Source organism: Cervus canadensis, chromosome 10, assembly GCF_019320065.1.
Source record: "Cervus canadensis isolate Bull #8, Minnesota chromosome 10, ASM1932006v1, whole genome shotgun sequence".
NCBI lineage: Eukaryota > Metazoa > Chordata > Mammalia > Artiodactyla > Cervidae > Cervus > Cervus canadensis.
In genome coordinates, this window is record NC_057395.1 from 46,534,926 (window position 1) to 46,551,716 (window position 16,791).

The following is a 16,791-nucleotide window of genomic DNA, read 5'->3' on the forward strand; positions in this document are numbered from 1 at the left end:
CATCCTTGCTCCCTCTTTTCCTTCTCTGAAATCTGTGAAAACAAGAATATTTATACCCATGACAAACCACTCATAGAGCCAACCCAATTCCTAAAGATATAGAGCCAACCTAAAATGTGTTAAACTTTTAAAAAAATCAGTTTATTCTAGTGACTGTTTGAAATTAGCTTATATACAACCTAATGGGAAAACAATGTTCATTAGCAATGCAAGGTATTATAAACTTTCTGATAAAAAGATGTTATTTTATTTGGTTAACATGAAACTGGATTTGGAGGAAGCAATGCAAATTCATACTTTGTAATAAATGCATTTATGTATATACATTTAAATTTCCCATTCACAAGTACATAAAGCTCTTTCTGAATAAGGTACTTTATTGCCTGGCATAAGGCACTTATGCAAAGGTTTAGAAATACCAGGCTGGGTGAAGTTATAGCTACATTTATAGAGGGCTTTAGCTTAATTAATTGAGTATAACAGACTTGAGTTCTACAAAAACAAATACTTGGGATTTTGCCTGTTACTGCCATGGTTTTTATAATGTTAAGCAACTGGTCTGACTAAAATGCTCACTGCCTTGGCATTGCTTATAGCCAAGCTACAGGAGAAAATGTCTGTGCCAACTGTCAGCCAGAACAGGCTAATGGTTCATCATGTTCCTAATGAAACTTATGGCCAGATGTTTTAGAGAAAAGCATGCCATTTCTATTGGCTACACCACATGAGAAACAGAGAAATGGCAGTTCAGTAATAATCAGAGTCATTTTGTCAATACAGACAGTCAATTTGAAACACCCTACCACATCCAAGTACCTAGAGCTGTAAATTATCCAGTTTTGTGACCAATACAGCAGTGCTTGATCATCTTTAATGCCTGCTGTGCTATCTATTGTCAATGCTCCCAGGAATTAACTAATTTAGCCAAAAATTTTAAGGAGAGATTTCATCTGAATGTCATCCTATGCTTTCACATAATGGAAAAAAATCATGAAAATAATCCAGGACAGAAAAAAATAAAATATGCACAAACAAAACACTTTTCTTGTGCATCGGAAGTTAACCTCCGGCTGTTTGAGGGGCTGGGGCCGGGGCGGGTTCTCAGGTTCTGAATTGTCTGGGAAGCCTTCCCCACTTTTTCCAGTTTCCTTCGCATCCTCTATGCAGCAGCCCACAGCTTGCCCAGGGTCACAGTTCCCTTCGAACATGGTGAAGAGGCACTTTCTCCTTGTTGTAAGTGCCTAATCCCTAGTTGAAACTGTCTGTCACAGTAATGTCCTGTAGTGAAGACTTGTACAAGATAATTACAGGGGGAGTAAGCCGTACAGTGTTCCCTTTATCTGTCTGACATGGGATGCCTTCTCATCTAATCGGCTGCCTTCTGTTCTCACATCATCCAATCCGGCAGGTGAATGAGAGCCCCTGAGCAGCCTCTCTGCAGCATTCATTGGTTCATATCCCCCTCTCTCTAGATTAGTGAGCAATGTTGAGTGTTGTTTACCTTCTCTCCACTTTCTAAGCATCAGTTTCCAGTGTTGCTCCACAGAGTGGAAGCCCCATTGCTCCTGCCTTTCCCTCGAAAGCCTCAGTTTCCACTGTTGATCCACAGAGTGGGAGCACCAGAGCACCTGCCTTTCCCTCTGAAGCCTCAGTTTCCACTGTTGATCTACAGAGTGGGAACACCAGAGCACCTGCCTTTCCCTCTGAAGCCTCAGTTGCCATTGTTGCTCTGCAGAGTGGGAACACCTTTGCACCTGCCTTTCCCTCTGAGTGCTTGCAGAATGTTCTCTGATGGCAAGCTGGAGAGGTCATCTCTTTTTCACACTGTGTTTCACCAGGCGATGCTGAGTGTGGCCCATGTGGAGGCCCACAGTGGGCTTTGCTTTGCTTCCCTTTTCTTTTTCCTTCCTGCTTCCCTTCCTCCCTCCCTTCCATCCTTTTTTTAAGGTATTATTTATCAATATTTAATTGTTTTAGCCTAATTAACATTGAAGAATAATTGCTTTACAATATTGTGTTGGTTTCTGCCATACATCAACATGAATCAGCCATGGGTGTATGTATGTCCCCTCCATCTTGAACCTCCCACCCCATTCCACCAGTCCTTTAACATATATGGAGCAGTTACTGTGAACAAAGTAAGTACCATTGCTTATGCCGTTTGTACAATGAGGAAGGTGAGGTTTGGGGAAGTTAGAAAAACCCCCATCTTGTTGCACATGTAAAAGGTAATGAAGTGAAGTCATTCAGTTGTGTCTGACTCTCTGCAACCCCATAGACTGTAGCCTACCAGACTCCTCCACCCATGGGATTTTCCAGGCAAGAATACTGGAGTGGGTTACCATTTCCTTCTCCAGGAGATCTTCCCGACCCAGGGATTGAACCTGGGTCTCCTGCATAGCAGGCAGACGCTTTACCGTCTGAGTCACCAGGGAAGTCCAAAGGCAATGAAACCCGTTTTTAATTGAGGACTCTGACCCAGTAGAGCACACCATTACCCGGTCCCTTTACGGCTGCTCTTTATGATGAGCTCCAGCATCATTGGGGCGCGGCGGGCAGTATCACTGGACGTATCGGGGTGGCCCTGACCTGAGGGTCTGTCTCCTCATCAGTCGTATTCTCACCCTGGACACTTTTGGCTGCCTCCCCCGCCCCTCTCGCTCACCTGGGGTCCAGAGCTTTCTACACGTACACCTGCCTTTCCACAAAGTGGGGAAGGTTGACGCTGAAAGTTTGGTTCAGGGAGCTGCGCTCACAACAGTGCACCAGGGAGATGCCTCTTTCTTCCCATTCCTTGAGGAAGTTGTTAACCTATTTGAGAAGGAATGCCCACCCCATCCCCACATCCTGCCATCCACGGCTCCCAGCTCTTCCTCCCTGTTCTAATATTCAGGAGGTTAGACTGCCTGCCCTCTGGGAAAAGGCAACTCTTTCCTCTTGTTGATGGGAAGTCTAACCTCTTATTTTTTTTTTCTATTGAAGTGTAGTTGCTTTACAGTATGTGTTCATTTCAGGTGTGTGGCATAATGAGTCAGTTTTTTTTTTTTTTTGCAGATTATATTCTATTGTAGGTTATTAGAAGATATTGGGTTTACTTCCCTGTGCTATATAGCAAATCTTTGTTGCTTATCTGTTTTATATATAATAATTTGTGTCTGTTGATCCCAGACTCCCAATTCATTCATCCTCTGCCTCTCCCTTTGGTAACCATAAGTTTGTGGTTCTGTGAGTCTGTTTTTGTTTTGCATATACATTCATTTGTGTTATTTTCAGCTCCACACATGATATCTTATTTTTCTTTCTCTGGACTTGGCTTAGTATAATAATCTATAGGTCCATCCACATTGCTGCAGATAGCATTGTTTCATTCCTTTTAACGGCCAAGTAATATTCCACTCTATATACACCGTATCTTCTTTACCCATTCCTCTGTTGACGGACACTTAGGCTGCTGCCATGTTTTGGCTATTATAAATAGTGCTATTATGAACTTTGGAGTACATGTATCTTTTCAAGTTAGTTTTGTTCTTTTCCCCATGTAAACCCAGGAATAAGATTGCTGGATCATATGATAACTCTGTTTTTATTTTTTTAAGGAACCTCCATACAGTTTTCCATAGTGGCTGCACCAGTTTATAACCCCACCAACAGCGTATGAAGCTTTCATTTTGTCTACATCCTGTCCAACATTTGCAGGAGTTTTGGTAGACTTTTTGTTGATAGTTGTTCTCACAGGTGTGAAGTGATACCTCATTGTGGTTTTTATTTGCATTTCAGTTGGTGATGGACAGGGAGGCTTGGCATGCTGCTGTCCTTGGGGTTGCAAAGACTGAATGACTGAACTGAACTGAACTGAATAATTAGTGATGTTGAGCATCTTTTGATGTGCCTATTGGCCTGTATGTCTGTATGTCTTCTTTGGAAGAATATTTGTTCCAGTCTTCTGCCCATTTTTTGGTGGGACTGTTCTTTTAGTTCTGAGCTGTACAAAGCTCTGACTTTTATTTACACTGTTGAGGCCGAGGAAGGAAGAGAATAGGGTACTTCTTGAGAGTGCTGCAGAGGAAGCAGGAGACCAGGGGAGGCCAGGCTGAGCCAGGGAGGGAGTGACAGGGGGAATCTCAGAGGGTCTAGTGCTGGTGTTGAGGAGGACGGTCACAGAGACAGAAACCACTGCCCAGAGATACTAAGGATGCGCGAAGACAGAAGGACAAGGGGTGGGGCTGGGGGAGTGGAACTTTTCTCCAATGCCAACAGCTTCTAGAATTCTGACACATATCCCAGCCTATCTTCCCAGTTAGCACTCCCATCCCAAGGATAGAACTGTGCCCTGTTCCTCCTAATGGCAGGTTAGGGTGCTCCTGGGCCTCATATAAACACTGCGTGGGTGCTCTCTGCAACACCTGAAGCAAGAGGCCAGGGCACCTGGCAGGGTGGGCATCATGGGGTTCCTGAAGTCAGTGTGCCTACACCCCAGCTCATCAGGAAGTTCAGGCCAGCAGAGCAGCAGTGTTTGTTAAGGACTGGAGTAGAGATGGTCATCACATCCAGCCAGCCTTCAGAAGTGGGCGCAGTGATTGTCTCTCTGATTTTCTCTCCAACCACAAGGCTGGAAGGAAGCGGTGCGGTGTTCGTGACACAGAAATGGGCAGTCCTCAGCCAGAGTCCCTGCAGCCACCCTTCCAGCCCTCCTCGCAGACCGATGCTCCAAAGGGCAGAGCCCCACCTCCCAGCGACAGAGGTTCTCCAGATCAGCCGCGTGTGTCCGCGTATGTGCACACATGTGTGTGTGTATCATGATGGGGTGCCTTTTGAAAAGTCCCCAAGTGATTTATAGCTCAAGCTCCCCTTGAGAACCTTTCTTTGAGACAAACTTCAATTCAGGGACCTCTAGTCAGAGGGAGAAGGTCAGTTCAATACTTTGTGACAACTGAATGCCAGGCACTTGAGCTTAATACCACAGACTCCAGCAGAGACTGGCTGATACCTGCTGTTAGTCTCCAGTGGGAAGACCCTTCCTTACTCTCAGAATGTACACTTAGTGTAAATGTGGCCTGGTTTCCCCTGTGTAAGCAGCCGTCAGCACATGGAGGCCCCAGGGGCGGGGGGTAAGCCCTACCCCAGACCACAGACCTCACTTTCACAGGGAGGCTGCCTGAAAGGGCAAGCCCGAGTGCGGAGGCCGGCCCAGCTCCACGCCTTTGTCAGCACTCACTTGCTCTGAGTGAACATTTACAGAACACTGCTATGGCCAGTATTTTGCTGAAAGCCTCGTCTCTCACTTCAGGCATCCCTTCACGCATTCACTCCTTCACCCGTTTGTTCAGCAAATACGGGCTGCCTGGCGTGTTCGGGGCATGGTTTGCGGTGCTGGGGATCGTTCAGAGATGTTAGGAAATGCGATTAGGCTCCACAGTTCATCTCAGAGGAGCCGAGATTAGACATCCTATCAGTTGGATGCCGGGGTCTGGCCCGGGGTCCCCTCTCTCCCAGAGCAGCGACTCATTCTACATCCCGTCCAGTAAAGGTAACTGTGGTAATTTATTTGCCATTTTAAAGAATACATTGTTATAAACCATTTTAAACATACATATACTAGAGAAAATAATGCAATAAATTTCCACATACTCTTAACCCACTTATTATGATAAGAAAAATAATTTTCTTATTTCCTCAATCTCTACCATTTTTAACTATAAAACTTTAAAGCAAATCTCAGCACACCATTTCATCCATAAATGCTTTCTTTTTTATTTTTTGTATTTAACCACAATTCCATTATCATTCTCAATGAAATTGATCATAATTTTTTATTAATATCTAATGCCCATTCTGGATTCAGTTCTCACTGATTGCCTCAAGTGAATGTCCTTTTATGGCTGGCTTGTTTATAACACAATCCAAGGATGGACCACACCGTGCATTGGGTTGGTGGGTTTCCTTAATCTCTTTTAGTCTGTAACACCCCCATGCCCCTTCCTGGCTTGTTTTCCTGGCATCTGTTTGCCGGGTCATTTGAAGAAACTGGCCCATTTGTCCTGTGGAATTTCCCACACTCCGGGCTTGGTTCATTGCACCCCTGAGGTTCCTGTCTGTAACTCACTGGGTCTAAGTGTGAGTCTGCTGTCTGACTGCAGACACAGGCTTCTCCGTGGTGAGGGCTCTGTTGGGTGGTCCTGTCCACAGACAGTGTTGCCCCTGATGTAGTGACCTGTCGTCAGCATGGGCGGTACGGCAGTTACCCCAGAAAGGGGATCTGTTTCTCACTGTACGTTCACATGGTCACTTGGTAGATAAACATCACCCTTTCTCCCTGAAACAATGTAAATAAAATCAGGGTGTTTTTATTTCAAGTTCCAGCTGCTACTTTAGGGCCGAGGCAGGAGGCAGGTGAGAGGATGGCTGGCAGCACGGGGTCTCCCTAGCATCTGGGGTGTGCCCTCTGTCTCCGGCGTGGCCTTTCCCCGTGAAGATTTACTCTGCTCTTACCTCTGCATGCAAGTGTCTGTTTTCAGAACTGAATTCATTCCAGGTCATGTCCAGCTTCTAGCCACCTTTCTGACCCTCCCAGTGAACCTACAGTGACTACAGCCAAACTCAAGGTTAATCTCCAGAAACCAGGTCTCACCCTAGAGCTCCAGTGCTTATCTATGGCGCCATCTTCAGAAGCCTCAGAACCTCTAAGTGACATTTTCTTTCCATGTCCAGCTACTCACCAGTGCTCTAACAGCCCTTCCCTTGTACAGGCTGAGAAAATGTGTGCCACGAACACAGACAGGCAGACCTCAGCGACAGGTGTGGGCATGACGTGCTGGCTCTGCCTGCATCTGGAGAGCACCTGGAGCTCGTGGAGAAGAGGAGGAGCTGCAAAGTCCAAGGGTGCCGATGAGCAGACACGTCAGAGTGTAGCCTCCAGATGGGCGTCAGCCCATTAAAATAACCAGTTACCCCTTCATTCAAGAGACTACACTCCAAATGACTTTTCACTCTGCAAAATCTAAACTCAATTTCCAAAACGGGCTTCCTATTCTTGAGAAGAAAGAGAAGAGTGTATTCAGAGTCCTAAAAGCAGTTTCAAGAAATAGATCCAAAATATTTTGACTAATTTTTAAAATTTATTTTTAATTGAAGGATAATTGCTTCATAATACCGTGTTGCTTTCTGCCATACATCAACATGAATTAAGCATAGGTGTAGATGTGTCCCCTCTCTCTTGGACCTCCCTCCCTCCCACCTCCCACCCTTCCCCACCCCTGTGGGTTATCACAAGCCCCAGTTTGAGTTCCCTGAGTCATACCGCAAATTCCCACTGACCATCAGTTTCACATGTGGCAGTGTATGTTTCCATGCTACTCTCTCCATTCATCCCACCCTTTCCTCTCCCCATTCTCTATGTCTGCAACTCCATTGCTGCCCTGCAAATAGATTCATCACTATGCTCTTTCTAGATTCCATATATATGCATTAAATATTATATTTGTTTTTCTCTTTCTGACTTACTTCTCTCTGTAAAATAGACTCTAGGTTCATCCACCTTATTAACACTGACTCAAATGTATTCCTTTTTATGGCTGAGTAATATTCTATTGTAGATATGTACCATAGCTTCTTTATCCATTCATCTGTTGATGGACATCTAGGTTGCCTCAATGTCCTAGCTATTGTAAATGGCTCTGTAGTGAACACTGGGGTGCATGTTATTTTGACTAATTATTTAAGATAAGTGTACTGCTCCTCAATACAACAAATATCCATAGCTCATATTCTTCCTTATTGGTTTATGATTTAAGACCTGGTGCATTTATAACTCCTGTCAAAAGTCAGTGTTTTCTCCAAACCAAAATGCAATGTGAATGTTATTATTAAGCATTGGACTGACCTACAGATAGAAAATATTGCTCAGGAAACCACTAGTATTCAAAGACTAACCCAAACCTAATGCATGTTTTCTGATGTCTGTTGTCTTACCTTTGAATGGAGGCTTGGCATGCTGCAGTCCATGGCATCACAGAGTCGGACACAACTTAGTCACTGAACAACAACACCTTTGAATGTTTTAATCTCAACTCTGCATTTAAAAAAAATATTTTTTATTTATTTAGCTGCATCAGGTCTTCTTTGATGCACATGGGACCTTCATTGTGGTACCAGGGCTTCTCTAGTTGCAGTTAGCGGGCTCCAGAGTGCATGGGTTCAGTAGTTACCCCTGGCATGTGATTCCACATGATCTTAGTTCCCCAGCCAGGGATCTAACCCTGTCCCCTGCATTGGAAGACAGATTCTTAACCACCGGACCTCCAGAGAAGTCCTGCAACTGTTCCTTTTAAGCGTATGACTGGATATACTTGGGTGATTGAATACAGGTGTGTAGCCACCACCACAGTCAAGATCCAGAACAATCGGTTGTCCCAAATGTTTCCTGTTTCCCCTTTGCTGTCAATTCCCTCCCCCACCCTCACCCCAGACCGGCCCGAGCTATTTCCTGTCACTGTTGCTTTGCTCTCTCTGGAGTTTCGTGCGAATGAAACAAAACACTCTCTAGTGTTTTATGTTTGATTTTTCACCCATGTTGTGCATTACTGTACTGCTCCTTCCTTCATCCAAGTGGTATCCTGTCGTAGGCTGGATATCACCGAGTACTTGTCCAGCACTTGGGTCCAACCCAGTATCTGGCTGTTGGAGTGATGCTTGTGTAGATATCTGTTCTCTTTCTCTTGGGGGGAGACCTGGGAGTGAGATTGCTGGGTCATAAGTAAGTATGTGCTTATTTGTGTTTACATCATTCTGCCTCTGCTCTTTCCAAGGAGCAGTACCATTTTGCGTTTCTGCCATCGCCGAGTGGGTGTTTCGTTTACTCCACATCTTCACCAGCACCTGGGTTTGCCAGTCTTCCCTGTTTAGCCATTTCAGTGGGGACAGCTGTATCTCCTTCCCGGTTTCCTTTGCATTTCTCTGACAACCAGTGATGCCGAGCATCTTCCATGTACTAGTGAGCCATTCATAGATTTTCTGTTGTGATATGTTTATAGTCTTTTGACCATTTTTAACTGTTTTTTCTATCACTAAGAAATTGTTAATTATATTTATATATTATTTTTAATTTTTATTTATTGCATTTATATATTCGTATTCATTTTTAATTTTTTACATTTATATGTATACTTAATATTTATTTGCCATTTTATCTTCTTTTAAAGAAGACCCTTTCAAGCTGTGCAAAGAATGGAGGAGCAAGCTGACTTGTTATTTTAATGATTTAAGAGCACATTTGCAAAGAAAACTTCCTCTGAATTATGAGAGCATGTGTGTGTGTTTAGGGTGGGTGCATGTGTGTGTGTGAGGGTGTGTGTGAGTCTATATGGTGGATGCAAGTGTGAGTGTGTCAGAGTGGAGAATGGAGAAGAGGCCAGATAGCCATAGGTTGATAGAATACCTCAGGGAATATCCTGTAATTCATTCATCTGTTTTCTCCACTTCATTTAAAAGAACATCAAGCAAGAACTGTTGCTCTTATAACCCAGACTTCCGGGAACAGAACACCAGCCCTGAAAGGAGGAGAGCCAGCCAAGGCCTCATTTCTAAGATCAGCAGGGCCCAGATGCAGACACAGTCCTTGCTCTGGCAAAAGGCCTGCCGCGGGTGACTCCTGCCTTCTCACTGGAAATAGATAGGTACAGGCTGTTGATAGCGAGAGTGAGCACAGAGAGCCCAGGAGAACCTGGGTCGTGTCCTGGCAGCCAGAAAGAGCTGGAGGAAAATGTGGCATTAAAAACAGACAGCTGCAGTAGAGGGGAGCCACAAGCATGTGACCCAGCACAAGCAGAGGCCCAGTGTACAGACAGCTAGTTCGCTGGAACGTGGCACTGAGCTCACCCAACTGGGCTATTTCCCTTTAACCCTCACCACCTATGGCCTTGTACCAAGGAATTAATTCGTAAGGAGTTTGGAGAGAAACCTAGCAGATCCTGGAAGCAGGTGTGTTATCTCTCATCTTCTCGGTTCCTGAGCCATATCTTATTTCAGTCCAAGCCTGTTTGAATAATGAACACTGCCCAAATGGCAGTCATCACCTACCCGCGGGTACCATGTCTGTACAAAGCATTCAACTGCTGATGCCTGACTGAGTGCAGCAGCTGCCCCGTCACTGTAGAAGGAATATCTCACATGCCCCATGTCCCTGAGGCTCTGCAAATTGTTCTCAAGTTAAGGCTGCCGGGTGTTTGTTGGATTTATTTCCCATCCTCTGACTTGCAAATGTCTCATTACCAAGTCTAGACCAGTTGCCACTTCTCACTAACTAGGTCCAGTTGCTCCTGGCCAAAAAGAAAAAGCAAATAATTAGATTGTACAACTCCCAAAGAAGTGTGGGTTAAAAAGGGAAATGAAGAATATTTCATCAACCCATAAAAAGGCAGAAAAACAGAAAAAAGAAAGGAAAATCCTCATGAATGGAGACTTGTAAATGATAGGTAAAGAAAAGTAAAGTAGCTCAGTCGTGTCCGACTCTTTGCAACCCCATGAACTGTAGCCTACAGGCTCCTCTGTCCATGGGATTTTCCAGGCAAGAGTACTGGAGTGGGTTGCCATTTCCTTCTACAAAACCATAGGTAGGCAACCCCAAAAAGGTGTTAGATATAAACACAGTTGTAGAGTCACAGTAAGTGCGACACTTTCATCCTCAGGTGGCAGTACCACAGTCAGCCTCCATATGGGTCCTGTTTGGGACTTACCTCCAAAAAGCATATGGTGAGACAGGGCTGGCCCCACAGAGTTATCAGGGGCACGCCTGTGAAGGGGCAGGAGGGAAGGGCTGGGCGATGCTGCCCTGGGGGCAGGTCTGAGCCCAGGTGGGGTGGGGGTGGGTGCAGGAAGGAGGTCTGAGGGGTGCCTTCAGACCACAGCTTGGGGAGAGTTTGGCGTGGTTGTGGGGGTTCCTCCACCTAGGCCACCCCTCCACCCAGAATGGACCTGCCCTGGTACACCTGCCCTGCAGGGAGCAGTGAAGGAGCGGCCTGGCAGACGTGGAGGCGGGACTGCGAGTCACCCCTCCGAGCAGAGGGGAGCCCACACCTGGACACCCACAGCCATGCCGCCCACCACGCAGGCGACAGGAGAAGTTTACAGTATGAGGATTGAGAGAATATGCTGAGATAACAAAGACTTTAAGAGCTTTATCAAAATGTGCTTCACATACTGTTCACTTCCCCCATTAACAGTGCCTAATGTTTTTAAGCATCTATTCACAGGGTTGAGCAACCGTTACCATGATCTAAATTTAGAATATTTATATTCCTCCCAAAAGAAAGCCTGTTCCTATGAGGAGGTCACTCCCTATTCCACGTCCTGCAGCCCTAGGTCCCCACTTACCTTGCTTCTGTCTCTATGAGTTTGCCCATCCTGGACATTTCACATACATGGGATCACGTAACACATGGTCTTTTGTGTCTGACTGTTTACACATCGCGTGTGTTCAGAGTCTGTTTGTGTCGTAGTGTGTGTACGTCGGTAACTCACTCCTTTTTATTGACAATTAACTTTCCACTGTATGGATATACCATGTTTTACCTATCCGTTTACTGACTGATGGATGGGCATTTATTTGGACTGTTTCCACTTTGGGGAGTAATTCAGATAAAGCATTTGTCTACCACTTTTTCTGTGGATGTGTATTTGATATTCTCTTGGGTAAACACCGATCAGTGTTATTGCTGAATCAGCATAACTCTGTAAGATTTTGGGGAAATTAAAAGTGGTTTCTTCCAAAGCACCTGCACCATTTTATATCCCACCAAACATGTATTAGTGCTTTGATCTTCTGTACCCTTAAACTGTCTCCATGCACACTTGTCTTAATAATGTCTTAACCTGATCCATTTATCTGCATTTCTAGGGAAACGATACAAGAACCTTACAGTAGACGGACTTCAGAAGGCCTCTCCTCCTTTCTTACATATCATGCTTGGCTCACATGTTGCTTCTGCATTGATTTCCAAATCCTGGAATCAGAACTTACTGTTTTGGCAGGAGGCAGGGTATATTTCAATTATCCTCACACAATTGTCTTGATCACCACTTTTTCTCTTTCATTTCTATCCTTTCTCCTGGAAGCACTTTCTCTCCCTTTGGTGGTTCTTTCATCGAAGATCTGTGAGTCACAGAACCACTTCCGTCTGTCTTTCCTTCCCTCCTGCTGCGTCTTCCTTTCCTTTTTTCTCTTTTGGTCTAACAGTGTCTTCACCGTGCCCTCCCCTGAGAAAATAGTGCAGGGAAATATGGAATTCTGAGACCACAGCTAAGCTTACCTCAAACTGTCTCCAAGATCCTTTGGAAACTGGGGACCCCAGTGGCCTATCCAGCAGCTGTCCTATCACACGTGGTCCCTCCCAGCCCTCCTCACATGTAGCTCCCATGTTTCTTCCGGTATCCTCTGTCTGTTGACTACTGGTGCTCATTTGATTTTAAGAGCTGCTCCAGCCTCCCTCCCTATCACCTAGACGGCCAGGGCTACCTCGCTCCAGGTTCCTTGCTGTGGTCACATCTCAGGTCAGTCCCCCAGGGGATGGGCTCAGGGCAGCTCGGCACTGTGAGACTCTCAAGTAGAGATTTGCCTTCACCCTGGGTTCCAGAGCATGATTGATTCCTGTGAAGGGGGAACCTGTAACACCTCTTGACTTTTAGGAACTTTCCTAACAGAATTCTGCTTTTTATCTGGCATTTATCTCCCAGCAAAACTTTAGGACTTTCCCCCAGGAGAGTAACAGTTGTCAAATTCACCAGCAAGACTGCATAACTTCTGAGAAAAAAGACACATTTACCATAATCTTTTCTAAGCTTAAAGCTGGCACCCTCGTTAGTGCTTTATTTAAGCAATGATATCAAGGTTCTGAGGACAAGGAGTTGGAGAATGGCAATGCCTAGAATATTCTCTAAAAAAAATTTTTCTCTTAGAAAATGATGGTTCTGTTTGGCACCCACAACCGTAACCCAATCTGTTAGGCAAACATAATTTAAAGGTTTGAGAGTTTTTTTTTTTCCTAAGAGAATTTAAACTTAAGAAAAAAAAATACTATTTTAGAGTAAAGTGATTAAACTAAAAAGCAGAGTCCCATGCAAAAAGAAAAAAAACAAAAACTGCAGTTACTTGGTGGTGGTGGTGGTTTAGTCGCTAAGTCACGTTGGACTCTTGCAATCCAATTGACTGTAGCCTGCCAGGCTCCTCTGTCTATGGGATTCTCTAGGCAAGACTACTTAAATCTTAATTATTATAACAAATCATTGAATGTCCCATTTCTTGATCCTTATCCTCAAAGTTGGTTTTAAAAAATATATAATCAAGTTGATCTCTTTCCTCCTGAAATGTTTCTGTTTTTTTAAAAAGAAACTGGTATGTTTTACAGTCATTTGAAAACTATAACTGTAAGTCTGAGGCATCACTGCTCAGTCCCTCAGGAGACACCATGGGGACCAGAGTCTGTGGGGTGGGAAGTCCCTTCACGGACTCTGGGGTCTCAGGCCCTGCTGCCCAGGCTAGTCCAGGCCCCACGGCCGGAGGTAGGGAGCCACTGGATGAGACCTCCGTTTTCATATTCTCAGCATCACAGGCTGCCATCTTGGGGCTTCCTCTAGCTGGGGAGCCCATTAAATCTACCCAGGACCAGTTACGGATCTTGTGGGCCTAAGCACAGAATTAAAATGGAGGGCCCTTTGTCCAGAATTCAGTAAGAATCTCAGGACAGCAACAGCAGGGCATTGAGCAGGTGTGGGGACAGCATTGGGTTAACACAGGCCATCTCCTGAGACTCCCGGCCTGAGGCCATGGGGTTGGAATTGTGTCTGGGGTTGGAATTGTGTCCTGGGTTGGGGAGACAGGATGCCTCATCATTGTGAGACACTTGATACCTTTATACCTCTACCTGTGGAATTGTTCTATGATCATAAAGGCTCAAGAATGGCAAAACTGTTGTCAAACCCAGGTTCTTGTCTCTACACACAGTGAGGACAAATACACGAAAACATCAAGAGTTTGGAGCAGAGAAAGGTTTATTGCAGGGCCGAGCAAGGAGTATGGGTGGCTCGTGCTTTAAGGACCCAAACTGCCTGATGGTTTCAGGGAAGTGTTTTGAGTGTAAATGTTAGGGAGAGGGCTAGTAGGTGCATGGTTTTCTTCTGACTGACAGGTGGTGAGGGAACAGGGGGATGGTTCAGAAATCTTGTGCTCAGCCTGACATTACCATCCTCCACCAGTTGGGGCCTCAATTAGTTCCAGCAGAACTCAGGGATGCATATCAGATTCCACATAAGTCTGGTGGGGAGGCGGTGGGACTCTGCTCTGCTGTCGAGTTGGTGTTTCTTGACTGCTTTTTCTTCATTTCTGCATCCGCTTACCTCCCTAATAAGTAACCTTTGGAACCCAGGAAAGGCCTGCAAACAAGAAACACAGGATATGGAAAGGCTTTTGTGCTGTCACAAAAGAAAGTGTACATGGGAGAGATCCAGGAGAACTGAGTAACTCGCCCAAATGCTTGACACCCTCACCTTACCTCCCACCTTCAGCTAAAGACAGAAGAGGGTGCTGAGCATGGGGAGTGTCAGGGGCGTTCTGAGGGGGACACCCAGGGGCGTTCTGCCTTCTCCATTGAGGAGAGTGTCCCCTCTTCCTGCTACAGGGAGGGAGACATCTTTACAAATGGAGCTTTCCTTCCTAAATGCCAGTATTTCTTACAAGAGTGATCCTATTTCATTTTCAGAGTTTTTCCCACATATACTGTTTCTTAGAAAAAACCAACTTAAAATAATGAATGTGCCAAACAGACACATTTTCAGGTGGCAAGATCAGCTCCCAGAGACACAGTGCAGCTCACATCCTTGTTTGTCCAGAAGGATGTTTAACTTAATTGAATGCAAGTGTTATTTCTTAGCTACCAAAGCCTCAGTCCCCACCACTCTAGTTGGCCTCATTACGGGGGATAATTTGTCTTAAAATCAATCTATTTTAGAATTCCTAAGATTCAAGTCACTCCTGTCTGGCAAGGGCATAATTTAATATGACCACCTGAACACGCACACCCAGTTCTTGGGGACCTAGCAGTGTTGGTTTTATCAGCTGGAAGACGTCCGTGTTCAGTTGAATAATAACATCTTCAGGGAGAGTGGGCCTTGCTCATTTCTGTGAAATATGATCTAATCTGGGACCAAGTGCTGGTCCCACAAACAGTGTTTGTCCAAGCCCCTCAGGAACAGGATGTGATCAGCAACGTGAGTGATTTCTCTTTAACACAGAGTAATCTGTTCACTCTCGTGTAAACAGCATTCAATTTTTCTTGGCATAATGGCTTCCTCTTTAGAAGAAATGAGCCTTTTGTACTTATGAAAAATGTGTATAATTCTGGCCACTGGCTGAGATAACTTAGCTTTCTGAATTCAGATATTTTTAGAGTACATGTAAAACAGTGACTAGTAATTAATAGACCATCGATTGGTTCACCCTCGTCTAATCACAAAGTGCATATAAATCATAAGGTGTTTTGCAATTAGGAAAATCCATATGAAATAACAAAATGTTATCTTAACTTTAACAAGCGTGGGCTAATGCATCATGGAATACTTGCTCCAGCACAGGTGTACCGGTGGGGAACGGCTCTCCATTTATCACACGCAAAGCAGACTTCTTGTTTTTCGGGACATGGCTGCACTGGATGAAGGTCTCTGGATGAAGACAGGTGAAATCCTGCCCTGATATCCCCAAAATGCTTGTTTCTCCTCCAGGGATTTTCTGTGTCTTCTTTCTGTCCCCAACACCGGCAGAGCCTCTCTTTGCACCTCTATGCAGGCTCCATTATTTCAGCAGTGCCAGCCAGGATCTCAGCATTTATACCGCTTTCAGCACCCCCATCACACTCACCTTATGAATGATCAGCTGCAAAGCAGATTTGAACCAGTTGAGGACAACGTTGGCATAAACAGACCTCAGCCTGAGAGTGGTTACTCTTTTTATGATGAGATTTCCCCGTTTATTTTTAAAATAAGTAGAACACTTTTATTTACACTTACCATCTATTTCATAGAAAAAATATGGAAGAGAACTGTGTTACTCTTTTGTGGGGTGAGCTTATATTGCTTCTACAGTAATTAGATACTGGAAAGATTTTTTATATTGGATGACTATTCAGTTATTAGTTTTTTCCTTTCATTACCTGCTCCCATTTGTATGTATGTGAAGTTAAAAGGCTCTGAACTTTCATTATTTGGTTGAATGGTGCCTTTAAACATTTATTTTAGAGCTGGAAGGGATTTTCAGGTCATTAAATCCAACCGTCAACCGTCATTTGTGAAATGAGGGAAGTAAGCAGGATATAAGTAGTTGAAGGGGTTCAGGACCTGTCACCCCAAAATGTGTCACTTTGTGTGTAACTGAAGCTGAGGTCAAGCTACTTGCCGCTCAAAAGCCTATAAAGAGGCAAGGCTGGCAGAAAGGACAGTTCGCTTTCTCTCAAATGCCAGCAACGGGGGAGGGGTGGACTCCTGTCCAAAGGCCAACTTCTCACCATTGACAACCAGGAGGCTTTTGTATATGCGGAGAGAGGGGACTTCATACAGAAACAGCAGTCAGTTCTGACGGTCAACTTGAAGTTGGTAATCAGTGGTCTGACCAGCATCATCTTGATTATTTTAAGTACAGTCTTTGTAAGTTGAGAATAAAATTTTTGCCTAATCTTCCAATTTGAAAAATAAAATGTTTGGATAGTGTCAGAGTGCACATAGAAATGAATATTTCATATGCACTTTTTTTTT